The sequence below is a fragment of the Lepidochelys olivacea genome (genome assembly GCF_965140295.1).
Source record: "Lepidochelys olivacea isolate rLepOli2 genome assembly, chromosome: 6".
NCBI classification, from domain to species: Eukaryota; Metazoa; Chordata; order Testudines; family Cheloniidae; genus Lepidochelys; species Lepidochelys olivacea.
Genome location: NC_140416.1, coordinates 37,391,926 through 37,408,283, shown reverse-complemented (window position 1 = coordinate 37,408,283; position 16,358 = coordinate 37,391,926). Strand labels below are relative to the sequence as shown.

Sequence of the window (16,358 nt, the reverse complement as noted above, 5' to 3'; positions counted from 1 at the left end):
GCTCTCAAGTTTATGTCTCCTGCACCTATATTGCCCACAAGGCAAACAATTTCCTCTGACCTCATGTACTCATTTATACACTGTTTTCATTATTGTGTTATTTAGTCCTCTCTCATTCCAGCAGAGGTGGGTCAATGTTCATTTTATCACCTTTCGTTTCCCGCATCCCACATGGGACATGACCTTTCTATACAACTATAGAAACATACAGACAGACCACAAAAAAGGTCAATGATTCATTCAGCCTTAAAGTACATTTAAAATAAAAAACTCAGTTTCTACACATGTACTGGATGTTCATAACCCTACTCTTTTATACAGTCTGCTCATTCCTCTCTCCTGCTTGCTCTCCAGTTTTCTTCACCTACTCCTAGCTTTTTGTGCCTTCTTCCATTCTGCCCTTTAATTTTGGAACATACATCCGAACAACATAAGCCAAATGTCCTCCCCCCACTTCTCCTCTTCTTCCTTAAAAATTCCCTTAAAAACCCATCTGTTCCACAAAGCATTCCACTAACCGTTCAGCGATTGCTCCGTACCATCACTCATACTTTTTTAGATTTGATAAGCTTCAAGGCCAACGTTCCTTTCTTTGTTTCACAAGTTTACCTATTGTAAAATACCATGCATGCTTACAGACCAACACATGAAAATTGGTTGTGATGAAAGTTCCAAGACACAAATCAAACATGAATTGGGTCATGGAGGGATGTCGGACTCAAACTCAGACTGATTTTGGGCGTATTTCAGGTTTGAGTTGAATATTTCACATCCATTTAATTCAAAACAACCCAGAGGGAAGTTACAAGTTCCTCAGAGACGAGCCCCAACCAAAACTGTAGATCTAAATAACCGTGAATTTTGAAAAAGTTCAAATCCAGATGGTACTATGTGTTCCAGCTCCATTGCTGCAGTAAAGGTGATTCCCTCATAAGGATGTTTATAATACAGAATGTTCCAAAACACATAACCTTGTCCTTATACAAAGACAGAATTTTATTTTATTTCTTTGCACTTAAAATAGACTTAATAAGAGTCTTAGGCACCAGGTAGGATTTAAAACAAGGCAATATTTAAAAGTTAGCATCTCCTCATAGCCATTTTAAAGCAATTTGCATCCATCATTTGTTCTTACTGGTTACATATATGCTAATGTCCACCCATATAAACATATTCACAGTATTAAAAAAAGAAAACCTGCACGAGTCTGAAGAGTGTAGGCAGTTTTGACAGACATATGATCAAAAGGTAGGGAACAATTTAATAAAAAGTAGCTAAAAAGAATGGTCTTGGTAGGAGCTGTTGCACTATAGCGCTCTATGCTAACACAGTTTGATCTTTGATGGACATATTTTTCCTCCATTAGATCTCTGCTGTACGGTTTTCGCAAGAATAGAAATAGCACACAAAAACAGAAATCTCTGGCTTTGCTTTTTTACCTCTGCTGGAAAAGTGAGAGCTTATGGTCAATTTTTAAAATTGGAGACAGTGTTAGCAAGAAAACAGAAATTTCATGAAGCTATGAAAACATGCTTATTTTGGTAAATTTATACATAAGCTAAAATATAATAATACATTTTAAGTGTGTTTTTCTTTTACCTAATTTAATGAAAAAGTGTTAATCTTTCTGATAGCCGATAGTCATTTTTCTGTCACAATCAGACAAGGAAGTTGGAACTGTGCACTATTTAACTGAGCTGTGCAATCACAATGCAACGACTCAAAGCACAAAACCAGTGTACTAAAGTTTCCCACCTTTATTGTTCTTGATGTCAATTAAAATATAGCCTGCAATGTACCTAAACTTTTAATTCAGCATCATCTAAGTCAGTGGTTCTCAACAAGGGGTACACATACCCCTTGGGTACACAGGTCTTCCAGAGGGTACATCAACTCATCTAGATATTTGTCTAGTTTTGCAACAGTATACATGAAAAGCACTAGCAAAGTCAGTACAAACTAAAATTTCATACAGACAATGACTTGTTTATACTGCTCTATATACTATACACTGAAATATAAGTACAATATTTATATTCAAATCAATTTATGTTATAATTATATGGTAAAAGTTAGAAAGTAAGCAATTTTTCAGCAATAGTGTTCTGTGATACTTTTGTATTTTTATATCTGATTTTGTAAGCAACTGGTTTTTAAGTGAGATTAATCTTGGGGTACACGAGACAAATCAGACTCCTGAAAGGGGTACAGTAGTCTGGAAAGAACCACTGGTCTTAGTAAATATGTCTTAAACTCAGTAAGTTAACTTTAAACTTATGAGTACTTTCACTGAAGTCACACACTTTAAATCTCTACAAACACATGCTTAAGAATGTTGCTGAACGGGGCCTAAAAGTTTAATCTAGCAATGAATTTGGAGGTAGATCTGCCCTCTGTTGTGCTGGTTCCTGAGAGTTGTAGTCATGGAAGAGAGCATAGGGAAGAGAGCAGAGGTTCTCCAAGAGAGCAGCATGAGGCAGCCTGATTAACATGCCTTCCCACCAACTGCATTCCCATGGAGTGCTTCTTAAGGGGGAATATTGAGTCCAGTCCTTCTAACAGCTGCAACACACACTAATCAGAGTGCACACTGCTCCCTTTCAAAGTACAGTAGAACTTCAAAGATACGAACACCAGAGTTACGGACAGTCCAGTCAACCAGACACCATGTGAAACCAGAAGTAACCAATCAGGCAGCAGTAGAGATATTAAAAAAAATAATAATAAAGCAAGTATTGTGCTGAGCCTATATTGCATCTTAAAGGTAGGCACATCTGGGCTGCCTGTCCCCACCCCACCCCCACTCGCGGGGCAGCCACTTACAGCAAGAGGCTGGGGCTGCCAGCCCAAGAGAGGTGGTTCTGAGCCAGCAGAGCAGGAGCAGCACCAGAGTCTCCACAGCTGTCACCCCACGCCATCCTCATCTGGAAGGGGACATACTGGTTTTACCCCCCCGCCACCACCCCCCCAGCGAGGATGGGGATAAACTTGCAAACTCATGCCAGAGCTGGATCAGGTTGCTCAGCTGCTGCTGAATCCTGGCCTGGAGTCTCAGTTGCTGGATCTGCAGGCAGAACTATGCTTTCTTCAGAGTTATGAACATTTCAGAGTTACGGACAACCACCATTCCCGAGGTGTCCATAACTCTGAGGTTCTACTGTAGCAACAAAGACAAGGTACCTCACCAAAGGCTCTTACGTAAATTAAGTTGTCATGGGATAAGAGGGAAGATCCTTTCATAGATTGAGAACTGGTTAAAAGCCAGGGAACAAAGGGTAGGAATAAATGGTAAATTTTCAGAATGGAGAGGGATAACTAGTGGTGTTCCCAAGGGTCAGTCCTAGGACCAATCCTATTCAACTTATTCATAAATGATCTGGAGAAAGGGGTAAACAGTGAAGTGGCAAAGTTTGCAGATGACACTAAACTGCTCAAGATAGTTAAGACCAAAGCAGACTGTGAAGAACTTCAAAAAGATCTCATAAAACTAAGCAATTGGGCAACAAAATGGCAAATGAAATTTAATGTGGATAAATATAAAGTAATGCACATTGGAAAAAATAACCCCAACTATACATACAATATGTTGGGGGCTAATTTAGCTACAACTAATCAGGAAAGAGATCTTGGAGTCATCATGGATAGTTTTCTGAAGATGTCCATGCAGTATGCAGCGGCAGTCAAAAAAGCAAACAGGATATTAGGAATCATTAAAAAAAGGAAAGAGAATAAGATGGAGAATATCTTATTGCCCTTATATAAATCCATGGTATGCCCACATCTTGAATACTGCATACAGATGTGGTCTCCTCATCTCAAAAAAGATATACTGGCATTAGAAAAGGTTAAGAGAAGAGCAACTAAAATGATTAAGGGTTTGGAACGGGTCCCATATGAGGAGAGATTGAAGAGGCTAGGACTTTTCAGCTTGGAAAAGAGGAGACTAAGGGGGGATATGATAGAGGTATATAAAATCATGAGTGGTGTGAAGAAAGTGAATAAGGAAAAGTTATTGTTCCCATAATATAAGAACAAGGGGCCACCAAATGAAATTAATGGGTAGCAGGTTTAAAACAAATAAACAGAAGTTCTTCTTCACTCAGCACAAGTCAACCTGTGGAACTCCTTGCCTGAGGAGGTTGTGAAGGCTAGGACTATAACAGGGTTTAAAAGAAAACTGGATAAATTCATGGAGGTTAAATCCATTAATGGCTATTAGCCAGGATGAATAAGGAATGGTGTCCCTAGCCTCTGTTTGTCAGAGGGTGGAGATGGATGGCAGGACACAGATCACTTGATCATTACCTGTTAGGTTCACTCCCTCTGGTGCACCTGGCATTGGCCACTGTCAGCAGACAGGATACTGGGCTGGATGGACCTTTGGGCTGACCCAGTATGGCCATTCTTATGTTCTTATGCCCAAAGGCCTGATCAACTGGAGTCCTAGAGTCTAGCAGCATCCATATCTTGCCCATAGCATCAACCAAAATTAGTAATTCAAAAGAAATATTTCATATAACATTTTTAATTATAAAACTTGAAGAACTGTATTATTCTCCTGGTTCATGGCTGTTAAAATAATTAAATATTGGTTCAATATACATCTCTATCCTGATATAACACGACACAAATTTGGATAAAACGCGGTAAAGCAGCACTCTGGCGGATCAGTGCGTCAGCGTGTCTGGCTCTGACACGCTGCTCTGAGTAGCATGTTAAGGGTGCTGGGCCGGGGCCGAGGGTTTGGACAAGGGGCAGAGGGTCTCAGGGCAGTCGGGCAGGGCCTTCCCCACCAGGGTCTGGAAGGCAGGAGCTGTGGGGGATCACTTTTGGGGGACCCGCAGGCCCAGAGTGGCCAGGGTTATTATTGGGGTCTGGGAGCAGCCCGCTCTGCTTCCCTCGCCCTGGCCCCAGACATGTCGCTCAGCGGAGGGGGTTTGGGGGAAGGGACTCCCCCCACACTCACCAGGAGCGGCGGAAGAGGAGCAGCCCAGCCCCAGCCTGCTCCAGTCTGCCAGCTCCCAGCCGTAGCGCTCCACTTCCCGTTGCCAGCGAGTGCGGGGGGTTGGGGAAAGCATTCTTTCCCCAACCTCCCCGCACTCACCGGCAGCAGGAAATGGAGCACCGCAGCTGGGAGCTGGAGGAGTGGAGTGGGCTGGGGCCACATTGCTTCGCTTCCCACCGCTGCCGGTGAGTGCCTCTCAGGGGGCGGGGGTGAGGATAGGGGTCGGGGCAGTTAGGGGACAGGGAGCAGGGGGTGGGGTCCTGGGTGTGATTAGGGATGGGGGGATCCTCTGGAGGGGGCGGTCAGGGGACAAGGAGCAGGGGGACCAAAGCAAGTTCGATATAACACGGTTTCACCTATAACACAGTAAGATTTTTTGGCTCCTGAGGACCATGTTATATCAGGATAGAGGTGTATATTATTTTAAATATAATGAACTGTTGGAATACCCTTTCCCTCAACTCTTCTAGTTGGTTAATAAAATCTGTAAATTCAAAATAAGTAGGAATTTTACACAGCATTTCTCCACATTGAGAAAAGTGTTTTGTAGGGTAAATGAATATGAATGCTACATAATCTTCATAATGGAAAAAAAAGGCTGCGAAGAATGCTATCTGTATTAATTTGATGAATATCATGTGTAACTATTCATAAGTATTGTAGTCTGGCTGGCTTTATGGAACCCAAAGGGTTAATTCCAGGGTGTTGCTTTACCCAGGCTTCCAGGAACCTATCAATGATTCTAATTCAACAGCCTGGTTCTCAAGTGCTCAGTATAGTGAATCCACTTTTGGAAGATTATCTCCAATTCCTTCTGGAGAAATGCATAAACCAGTTTGGTTAAGCTCAGAAGTCCTGCTCAAAATCTCAGGAGATCTTTGGGTCGGAACTTTTGGACAAAGGAACTTTGAAATGGATAAAGGACAGCCTGCAACCTGAAGGACACGCACCCTGACTCGGGGTCAGACTGTCAGAGAAAGGCAGCAAGTGCTGAGGTGCAGCCTGCCTCACCCAGCATGTTGTACATCACAGCACTGAGAGATATTTACAGTGCAAACAACAATAAGTTTATCATCAGAGGGTCAAGATTCAAGAGACAGTGAGAAAGGATAATGGAAACAACAGGGTTACATATAAAACAAAATCAAAACACACCTTCTAGAGATTAAACTTAACTTCTTCTGTCTAACGAAATTTATCCCACTCCAAATGTCCTTTGCAACTTCTCAACCAGGGCAGGTTGTGAACCCATATTCATAAATGTAATCATACTGCCCCATTACTTTCTAAATGCAGGATAAAGGGGTGTCTTCCTTGCTTTCTCCTTATATCCTCCAAAGTTAATTGTTTGTACCCACAGTCAGGATAACCCTGTACCTTATTCTTCAGTGTGCTGCCTCTGTTGACTTCAAACCCCTATCCGTTGATGCTGCATGAAAATGAGGCTTCTATTGTATTGGCTTACAATGCTTAATTTACATGATGACAGAGATAGGTGAATAAACATCTTTTGTTTGGCAGAAAACCTGTCAACTCTACATTGATACAGACTTTAGGAAATACATTTCACAACAATATTAATGGCCAGCGTAAACCTGGCTTTCATTTAAGACCTCACATGATATTCTCTGGTGAACCAGAATATACATACGAAGATCAGATACTCTTGTAACCTCGGACCCTTGCCAGTTGGCATTGAGGGATTCTTAGGGTCACATTCACACCAACTTATAAATATATAAATTGAACATTATATATGGACAAAAAAAAGTGGAGAAATGTAGTAGCCTTTCACCCATCACCACCCAGTCCTTATGTTCTGAGATTCAAAATAAAAAAATTAACATGTAAAGAGAATGGCTTTTCTAGACCCCAGTGGACATATATTGAGATTGTGTTTTTAGACATATCTATTGCACATGTCACCGTGATGTCTAGATGCCACAAACTGACAGTTTTTGCTCAGAAGAGTTCTAGGAGAACCTGAATAATTAATAGTGTTCCAGATTTGCATTGAGGAACATTGAGAGCCTCTGTGGGAAAGACCTGTTCATTCAATGACCACATCTGGGCATTCACTTTCATGAATGCTAAATATGCATGAAAAATTTCAAAGAATAAAACAGACAAAAGAAAACTTGAGAGAATTTAGAAGTAGCCAGTGCTGCATTAGGGCTTGTTAGTAGACAGCTAGGAAACCATAGGCAGAATTCTCTCAGATCCACACAGATTATCTCAGATTCATTGCTACTCTCACTTACACCTGCGTAACGCCCATTTAAAATAATGGAGTTGCACAGGTACTATTAAAAGCAAAATTTAGGTATTTGATATTTTGCTCTCTATACACTCAGAAAGTCCTCAGCTATACTGATGGAAACTCTGAACATGTAAGAAGAACAGAACACTGGAGTTAAGATTCACCATTTAGAACTGATAGAATTTTGCCAAAGTTATTACCCTATTTCCACATATTAATCCAAAATGACACTCCTAGAAAAAATTAATTTAGTTATTTACTGCTTAACTAGTATAGTCTCATCGCTCCTAAAATATGAAAGATTCATTCTGAGGACACAGAACAACATGCAGCAAGCAGGTCAAGTATCTCCACTAACTTTCTGCCTTTTTTCCCCTCTAGTTTTACTAGTTTGTACTAATTTATAGAGGTTTAATGTTATATTTTTCCTATCATAAAATATACCCCGAGATCCATAACTAATTTTCAAATCCCCCCTTAATTTAACAGGAAAAACAGCACATTTGTTTAAAGGCAAAAATAAAACATTTGCATTTCACTTCAAGAACATCCAATCTCCTCTTAAATTGAGATGCCAGAGCAACTAGATTGCCGTTTAAATCAGATAGCAAAATTAGTCCAGGTATAAGACAGTGGAGAGAATGTGGTAAATAGCTTATGAATTCAACTGCAGACTAAGGATCCCTTGTGGTTTCTCAGTTCCAACCAATTAGATAGATAAATGGTAGTTCACCTACTACACATCAGTAAACAAACATTTTTCAGCAAAAGCCTCTCCTATGCATTAAGCTGGGCCAGTTTAACAAACTATCAAGAGCTGTGGTGCAGTGATGTGTCTTAGTGTTAGAGTTCAGAATAATCCTTGGCAGGGCACTAATGAAAAAACAACTAATTCTGACAATTTACCATAGTAACTGAAGCATTCATATTATTAATGACAGCATGATCTAAAACTGAAAACACAGCCTTAGCAACACACAGTAACCTACAATGGAAGCAAAATTATTTTCTCTTCCGAAGCCTAACAGTATTCATGTTTTGAGTTAAACACTGAAATTTGTAAACCAAGGCTGATCTGAGCCAAAAGCCAATGCAGAGGAAACAACGAACACTACAGAGACATCAACTATCATCCCAAACAGTGCCTCTTTTGTTTACTTTGTAAAGCATATACTTTTGGGGCTAAATCCTTCATGCCTTATTTTGGGCAAAATTCCAACAGACTTCAATAGCAGTTTTGCCTGGTTAAAGTTTCAGTAAGGAAGGCAGAATGTGGCCCTTTCCTGATAAACAATAGATCCCTCTTATATATAACCTGTTAACTCTATTGATTGCTATTTCTTGTAACAGAACAATTACGTTTATATGGTTTGGGCTTTCCTGTTGCACCAATGATTGTTTAGAGACCTCCCAAAACTGCAAATATGAATAAACAAAGGGCCTAATTGCATAATTAATTACAAGAGTATTGAACCCACTATATTTCTCATAATCAGTATTAGACAATACAACAGGTCCTAGGTATGCCCATATACAGCAAACAATTCACTAAATCAGTATTCATCTGCTATATAAAGAGTGTTATTGGAATTCAGAAAATGTATACTTTTTAAAAAATATGAAAGAAAATAGAAAGTGAAAATAAAGTGAAATCCAAGAATAAAACTAGATTCTGAATGTAAAGGCAGTAAGCAATGGTGCTGTCATACTGTGTGTACAAATCTCTGACAAAAAGATTTTTGAGAAATTAGATGCATACCAAGCTGTAATTTTCAATATTAAATACAAATCTGCTTCTAAACTTTTTCTTTCCCAAGGCACCAGGCTGAGATGTAGCAGTGTACACAAGTGGGGTGTAAAGTCAATGGGATTACATTTTCCTAATTATTTTCTGCTTGAGGTTTACATCATAAACACAAAATGAGATCAGCCGGGACTTGCCTCTCTAACAAATCACTCAGACTTAAACATTGCTCAGATAAACAAAAGGGGGAGGGGGCTCAGGCTGAGAAAAGACAGAGAAGTGCTTCTTCAATCACAGTTGCAAGGAACAAAAACCTGGAGGGGGAAAAAAGCTGTTGGACCGCCACCAAATCTCCCCCACTAGAGACAAGAGCCCATCTGCTGAGCTCTGCAACTCAGCTTTAACTACCATTCAACTCGCGTCTCTGCAGAGATCAATCTGCAGAGCTGGCAGATGGACCCCTGCTTCCCTGAGTGGCTGTATTATTTGTTTAATAAATTTAATTAATATCCATACTGCATTGGATTGCTCCCAGAAAAGGAGCTGAAGCTCTCTCTTTCCCCAATAGCTACATGATGAGTGATTTCCCAGAAAAGACCAGATAACAGTGCCCTTGGGCTACTGAAAATTAAAAGTGCCATGTGCTTACATTGCTTAGCACGTATTTAATTTTTGCAGTGCACTAATGTGTTCTTGAAGGCTATTTTAACTTTATGAAAGTATACGATTTTGAAAAAGTCAAAATTCATTTTGTTTTATATCAGTTACAAAATTAGCTGGAATAAAAAAAGTATAAAATCTAATTACACCTCCCACGATTTTATCTATTTGCAAAAAAAGAAATAAATTCATAATGAGGAAGTCCCCTCTGGCCTACATATATTCTTACAGTTTTTGCTAACAAGTTACATACATTTGTAGTCACGTTGGACATGTTCTATTTTAATGCTTAAGGATGTGCTTATCTAAGATACATTCAGCCAATAAAAGTTAGATTAAAAGAACATTAAGGATGACACAAAACACTACATGTAAAGAATTTCACAGTTAAAGCTGTACTGAAACACTAACATACCACGACAGTACAATAGTAAGGGAAAGCATAGAATGCTCATGGTATGTTGAGAGTGAATTTTATTTACTTTTAGTATATCTAATATTTGCATTTTGATTTTCATCTTGAATATTATTTGTATTTCACATAAATTTTACTCCAAAAATTGCACTTTAATTCTAGAATTAAAAAAAAAATATGAGCAAGAGGAATGCCCACTCGGTAACTCAGGAACTAAACATTAACATATTAAAAGATTGATTTGTATTAATATTAGTCAAATCTAAGTAACTTGCTTAGAGTTGTGCTGAGTAGGCACATCAATGGTAATACATTATAGACTGAACCAATGGTGCTTAGTTTTCTTTTCCTACACGAGCCTTCTCCCCTAGGATTTCTCATTGTTGCTACTACTAGTTCAGCTTGTTGTAGAAACTCCAGTAGACAGGATACCAGCAGCTACCACTGTTTTTAACACTCTAAGATCTGAACCCAATTTGAGTAAAAATCAGAAAACATGGCAGTAAAAATTACTGGGGTCACAGAAGCCCTGTCTACCTTCAGTGGTAACAAATGGTGATAAATGTTAGGGAATAAAGACTAGCATAGACACAGCCTTAAATCCACTGATGAATTGATCGCGAACTTTGTTCTAGTCTAAAGAATGATTATGTTCTAGCCTCAGGATTAAATTTACCTGTTGACAGAAAACCTGTACAAAGCCTTTCAAGTAGCAGAACCCACAGTGGCCTTGCATGGAGAGATGAGCAAGTGAAACAGCTGATCAGAGTGCTTTAAGTACTCCCTGCACACTATGGAGATGGGCTTTGCATCAGCATATTCAGAAACCACTGCCAGCAGAACCAACCAGTGGATGCAATCCTACACAGAGCCAGTGCCTTGGAAATTCACAGAAATGGAAATAGAGACTGAAACAACAGCTCTAAGAGGATTAGAGCTGTCCTGCCCATGGCTTCATGATATGAAGAGCTCATTTATTTAGGCTTTATTGTGGGGGATTTGGTGATTAATTTAATGCAATGTGAATAAACTTTTAGAACACCAAAAAAGTTTGCACACATACTAACAGATTTTATGGAGGTTAGGCAGTTTGTTTTGTTTTTAGATAAATTATGTAGTTTTCCCTATAAAATATCAAAGCAATTATTCCACATTGTGAACTTATTGTATGAAATGTTTCATTTTAAACCAAGGATTTAAAAAAAAAATCATAATAGCACAAGACAAACTTTTTTTTGTTTCTAACCATCTATGCAGAAGAAATTTTTATTGCACACTTAAACTTCTGAAATACATAAACTTAAAAAGAGAAGACTGACAGACACAGAATCCTGGCTGATTACTAAGGCCCAGATTCTCAAAGGTATTTAATTGTTGTTAGCCTCTCTAATTGTGATTGTGTCACCAGAAACAAGGAGGAGAGGCAGGTCCTTTGGTCCAGCTTGATCTATGCAAGCCACCAGTAATCACTTGCCAGCTCGTCCATGCTACCCAAATCACATCCAGGGTTGTGTTGGAGTGGAAGTGTATGAATAGGAATCCTGATGAGAAGTTGTGGTGGGCACAGAGATAATGGCAGGTTTTTTCAGGGTGGGTAAAATACTCTGATGTTCAGTTTCTCTTGGCAACCTTACAGGGGAAAAAGTTCTTTGTGAAAATCAATCAATCAATCAGACTCATAACTTCTCCATATTTCTTTCCAAATGATTTGCAAAGTGAATTGATACTGCTGTCTCCAAAAGAGTCAGAAAAATCCTATTTCCTCAATCTACTGATGATTTTATGAGAGATAGAATTTATAATTTTCTTGTCAACATAAGGCTTTGATTTAACTTTAATTCAATTCAGTTCTGCTGTTTAAATGACACCTCAGTTTGATGATAAATCTCAATCAAGTAATGAAATACCATCAGCTTTTAGCACTTATTATATAATTGTGTATAACAAATATAAAATCTGATACAATAAAGCTTACACAAAAAATGTCATTTCCTTAATATAGTCTACATGCACTTTGAATCTGCAGCAGTCATATAATGGAAATTGTAAAGGTTGCATGTGTCACATAGCCTTCAACAAAATGGACAAAAGATCGGGGGGGGGGGGGAAGGGAAGAGGTAAATTTCAGGCTAGGAAGCACATAATTATGTGTCCCTCTCTTCCTCTTTTTTAGTGAGGGCAAATCACTTGAGCAAGACCAGTCCAAACGACTCCAATACTCTTTCCAACAGATACTGACAATTGCAGGGGAAAGACAGGAACTGTTTCTGTTTTTTAAAATATAGGTTTTTTTGGTTTTCATTTTGAACCACAATGTTAACCACAGAGCAAGTGGCGAGGGGGATATATTCCATATGTTTCAGGCAGTACCACTAAGCAAAGGTCAATCAAACACACAGAGTGACTAATGAAACATTTTACAGCAAACAGGGAGTTCTCTCTGCCCTCAGGGTGGGGAGGAATCAGCTACGATGAAACATTAGTAAAATATTTGAGTTCAAGAGAGCAAAACATGCTTCAGGGTGACCTCTCATCATAGCATTATTACAATTAGAGAATTAATGTCTCCACACAAGGAAAATAAATAAAGGGGATTCTTTCATGGATTAACACCACAACTATGTAATAGCAATAAAGCACAAAAACTATAGTATGCTCTAAGGAACAATAAAAAGCAATGACAATGGCTTGACAAACATCAGACAGCATTTCTAAAAAATATTTTCAATATTAAATTGAGTTCCTGCAGATCAGCAGTCATTCAAAATAATCCAAATTTCCATGGCTAAAGTTCCATGGAAGATCCACCTCTTAATTCCATCATGCCTAAATGGACATTCTCTTATAAGACTGAAAGGGTCTCTTGCCCCCTTGAAGTATGGTTGACCAGGCAGGCGCCCACTCTTAAGCAGCAGCCTGACACTTGGACCATATTTTCAGAAGACAATACTGCATGTTGATAATACTGCCTTATCAGCCACAGAAGTCAAGATTAGAGTTCTAAATGTAATAGTCTATAATAGCACAGTGAAGGTCCTATCAGATGAGCCTACCTTCTCAAAGGGTGGCGGATTCATTCTAGATTGGGGAGTACTAAAGCAGAGAAAATAATGGATTTCTTTTTCTTTTTTTTTTTTTGCAAAGGGGTCCCACATTCCCACATTCTGTGATCTTCACCCAGAGGACATAGGAGCTGACAATTCTGAACTTCTGGATCTAGTTAATGAAAGTTGATTATTTCTAAGGGAAGTTTTGATTGGTGTCTAGTCAGTGGGCACTGTACCACTGGGAGGCAAGTCATAATTTTACAGAACTCACTACAACTAATCAGGATGAATTCATTTAATAATGCAAACTGACAGGTTGATATTTCACTGTTATTGATTTTTGTGGTAACTCAATGACTTGTTTTCAAAAATTTTCTCCATACAGTAAATTACAATATTAACAAACATCTACAGTTCCACTATGTTGTCTGCGATAGTCAACATAAATTAATGAGTGGCTGACTGTACATGTGACCATGAAGTGGTTAAGAATTAAAATACAATATTAGAAAATATTATGCACCAAGAGATAATTGCAATTGGAAGCACATTGATTTGTGATGTGGTAGTCCTCCCAACGTAATTCCATAGCTTTTGACTAATAATAATGAAGGATCTCCAAATGTCATTGTATATGATGTACCTCACATCTAAAACTAAAACCAAATAGATGTAACACTAACTACTGATGTTCTAAACAAGTACCATTTTGATTAACTCACCTGTGGAATCTGGTCATTTGTCCACTGCTGCTGACTACCAGGAGGCCTGAAAATAAAACACACACTTTTTGAAATGAACAAGATAAAAAGCATTGTATTACTGGGATAAACAAAATAACACTCCATGTGCTGACTGTGAACATGACATTTTAATCCCATAAAACATTAAAAGACATTATTTTACAAAGATGGAAACAGGGAGCGGGGTATTTATATTACGATCCAAGTTTTCAAAAGCAGCTTCTTATGTTGTTGATGCACATTTAGAAGCCTATCTATCTGATCAAACATCAACCTGGCCTTCTGTATTGGAGGTACAATTTTGTACATGCAGTCAATTGCACCCCAAATTTTGTAACTGCAATAAAATGCAGATGCAAAATTGTGTCAGTGATATTGGAAGCAAACGTGAAGATTGGTCAACCATAAAGATCCATTTATATATATTTAATTAAGGACTGACTGTGCAATGGAATATACTGTGCAATGGAGTATTATCAACTGTGCAATGGAGAAATAGGTCCTATATTTTTTAAAGAGCTCTAAAAACCAACTAATGTAAAACTATATTTTGGAGGTCTTTCATCAAGTGCCCACACCTTGATGGGATCCAATTAGCATCAAAATATTCTAAATTAAAGCTACACTACAGAAACTCCAGACCCATCCACTTCAAAGAGTTAAACAAAATCAATGGGAACCCAAAGTCTATAAATGTTCAGGATGTTCTGTGCCTTTAGAACCTGTGTATGTGAGCAAAATGTTCATCTAAATATCAATATTTAATGTTAAAATATGGCAGCATCTTATGAAAACACCTTAAACATCAATTTACAGTAAAGGTTATTTACATACCAAGAACATCTAATACATGATTGCCTTAGTCACTGCATATATTTTATTTGAAAATGTATCTGAGTATTATTCTTTTCTCATTTTATCAGTTAATTTAAAGCAATTATGGAAGATGTCACATTGAAAGCACTACAGATTTCAGATCATTGTTTATGCACAGATTAGGTACAGTATTGCATTGACAAAAGAAGCAGAAGCTTCTACTTATGAATTTCTAACTTGCCCATCAGTATAATATTTATCCTGTATAACTGACTTACTAATGTGATATGCCTCAACCTAAACACCCAATATAATAAGAGTAGTTCAGTCTACACTTATTCAGTCCTTGTTCTGTCTGTTGAGACTGCCAATTACTTCCAACTAATGCCAAGTATGGTGGTAGTTTTCATGATGTGGACACCTGTACACTAGGACATGGAGTAGGACCACCAACCTATTTCACATAGCCCTCCAAACATCCAGTAAATTACAAACTGAAATAAATGCATGACCTAAAGGTGACAGACCCATCACTAGCCTCATTAGTCACTCACTCCCTTTCCAGTGTGGGTTTCCATTTATTTAAGGGACAGTCAGTTTTTCATTTTAAGATGCTGTAGAGGCTGGATCCCTGCAAGCTTTCCAGGGAAGATTTTTAGCCAATCAATGACTTGTAGCTGGATCTGTCAACTTGCATACTGTTTAAACAAACTAAAAAAAACTTTTTCATCACAGATAATATAAGCCCTCTGTTGCTTCCAGATAATGCAACACCACTATAAACTGAATACTCAATTCAAACATCTTTTAAACTGAATCACTTTTCTAAGCTTTTCATGCTGAGAACTACAATATTTGCATAAACCACTGTCAAATCAATGGGATTTTAGTCAAATCTAGGATGGATCAAAATTATCATATACTGAAACCTGAGTATTCCAGTATAAAATACTTATTTTAAAATAGCATTGGTGGGTGGATATTAGATCTTCCCAAAGGAAAATATTTTAGGTAAACAAAACATCTTTTGAATGATGGATGAAAACCACAGGACTGATCTTGGGGGTATAAATAATCTGTACAGACTACTGATCAGGGATCCCTGTGCAAAACTAGTTTAAGGCTCATCCTTGCACTTCCCCAATCCTCCTGCTGCTCTTTACAAGACCATTGCCCCTGAGCCAATATTTGAGCAGTCTGACCTTAAAGACCTACCAGTTCTCCCTACATACAGCTTTGTTGCCTGGAATCATCAAATAAGATCTCCCTAAACTTGGTCTGGACTAAACAGTCATGGAAGAAACCATACATTGACCTCTAATTCCAACCTAGTTATGTGCCTTCTGACCTCTAATGTAGATCTGATTTGTTGAGTGAGAGGCCAGATCCAATCCTTTGTTAAGCAAGCTGGTGTCTTTGGTCACTATACCCCAGTTTTCTTCTGCCAGAGTGGTTTCTTCTTGCTACTTGAGAGATTTCCTCAATCAGATGTGTAGTCTGAACCAAGAAAATAGGATGAAAAACCATGTGAAGAATCCCAATAGGTGACGATCAGTCCTGGAACTTCTGCCTCCATTGGAAAAAACACTTGAGGTAAAGGATTCAGAGTAACAGCCGTGTTAGTCTGTATTCGCAAAAAGAAAAGGAGTACTTGTGGCACCTTAGAGA

At 38.5% G+C, this 16,358-nt stretch overlaps 1 protein-coding gene across 1 annotated transcript in view; it reads right to left on the bottom strand.

Moving 5' to 3' along the window:
• The window catches only part of LOC311521819 (uncharacterized protein), a 132,437-nt gene that overhangs the window by 77,946 nt on the left and 38,133 nt on the right, over nucleotides 1-16,358 (bottom strand). The window contains exon 5 of the mRNA XM_084630465.1: nucleotides 13,854-13,899. The gene's annotated coding sequence lies outside the window, so the exon portion shown is untranslated. The remainder of the gene's footprint in view (nucleotides 1-13,853; nucleotides 13,900-16,358) is intronic.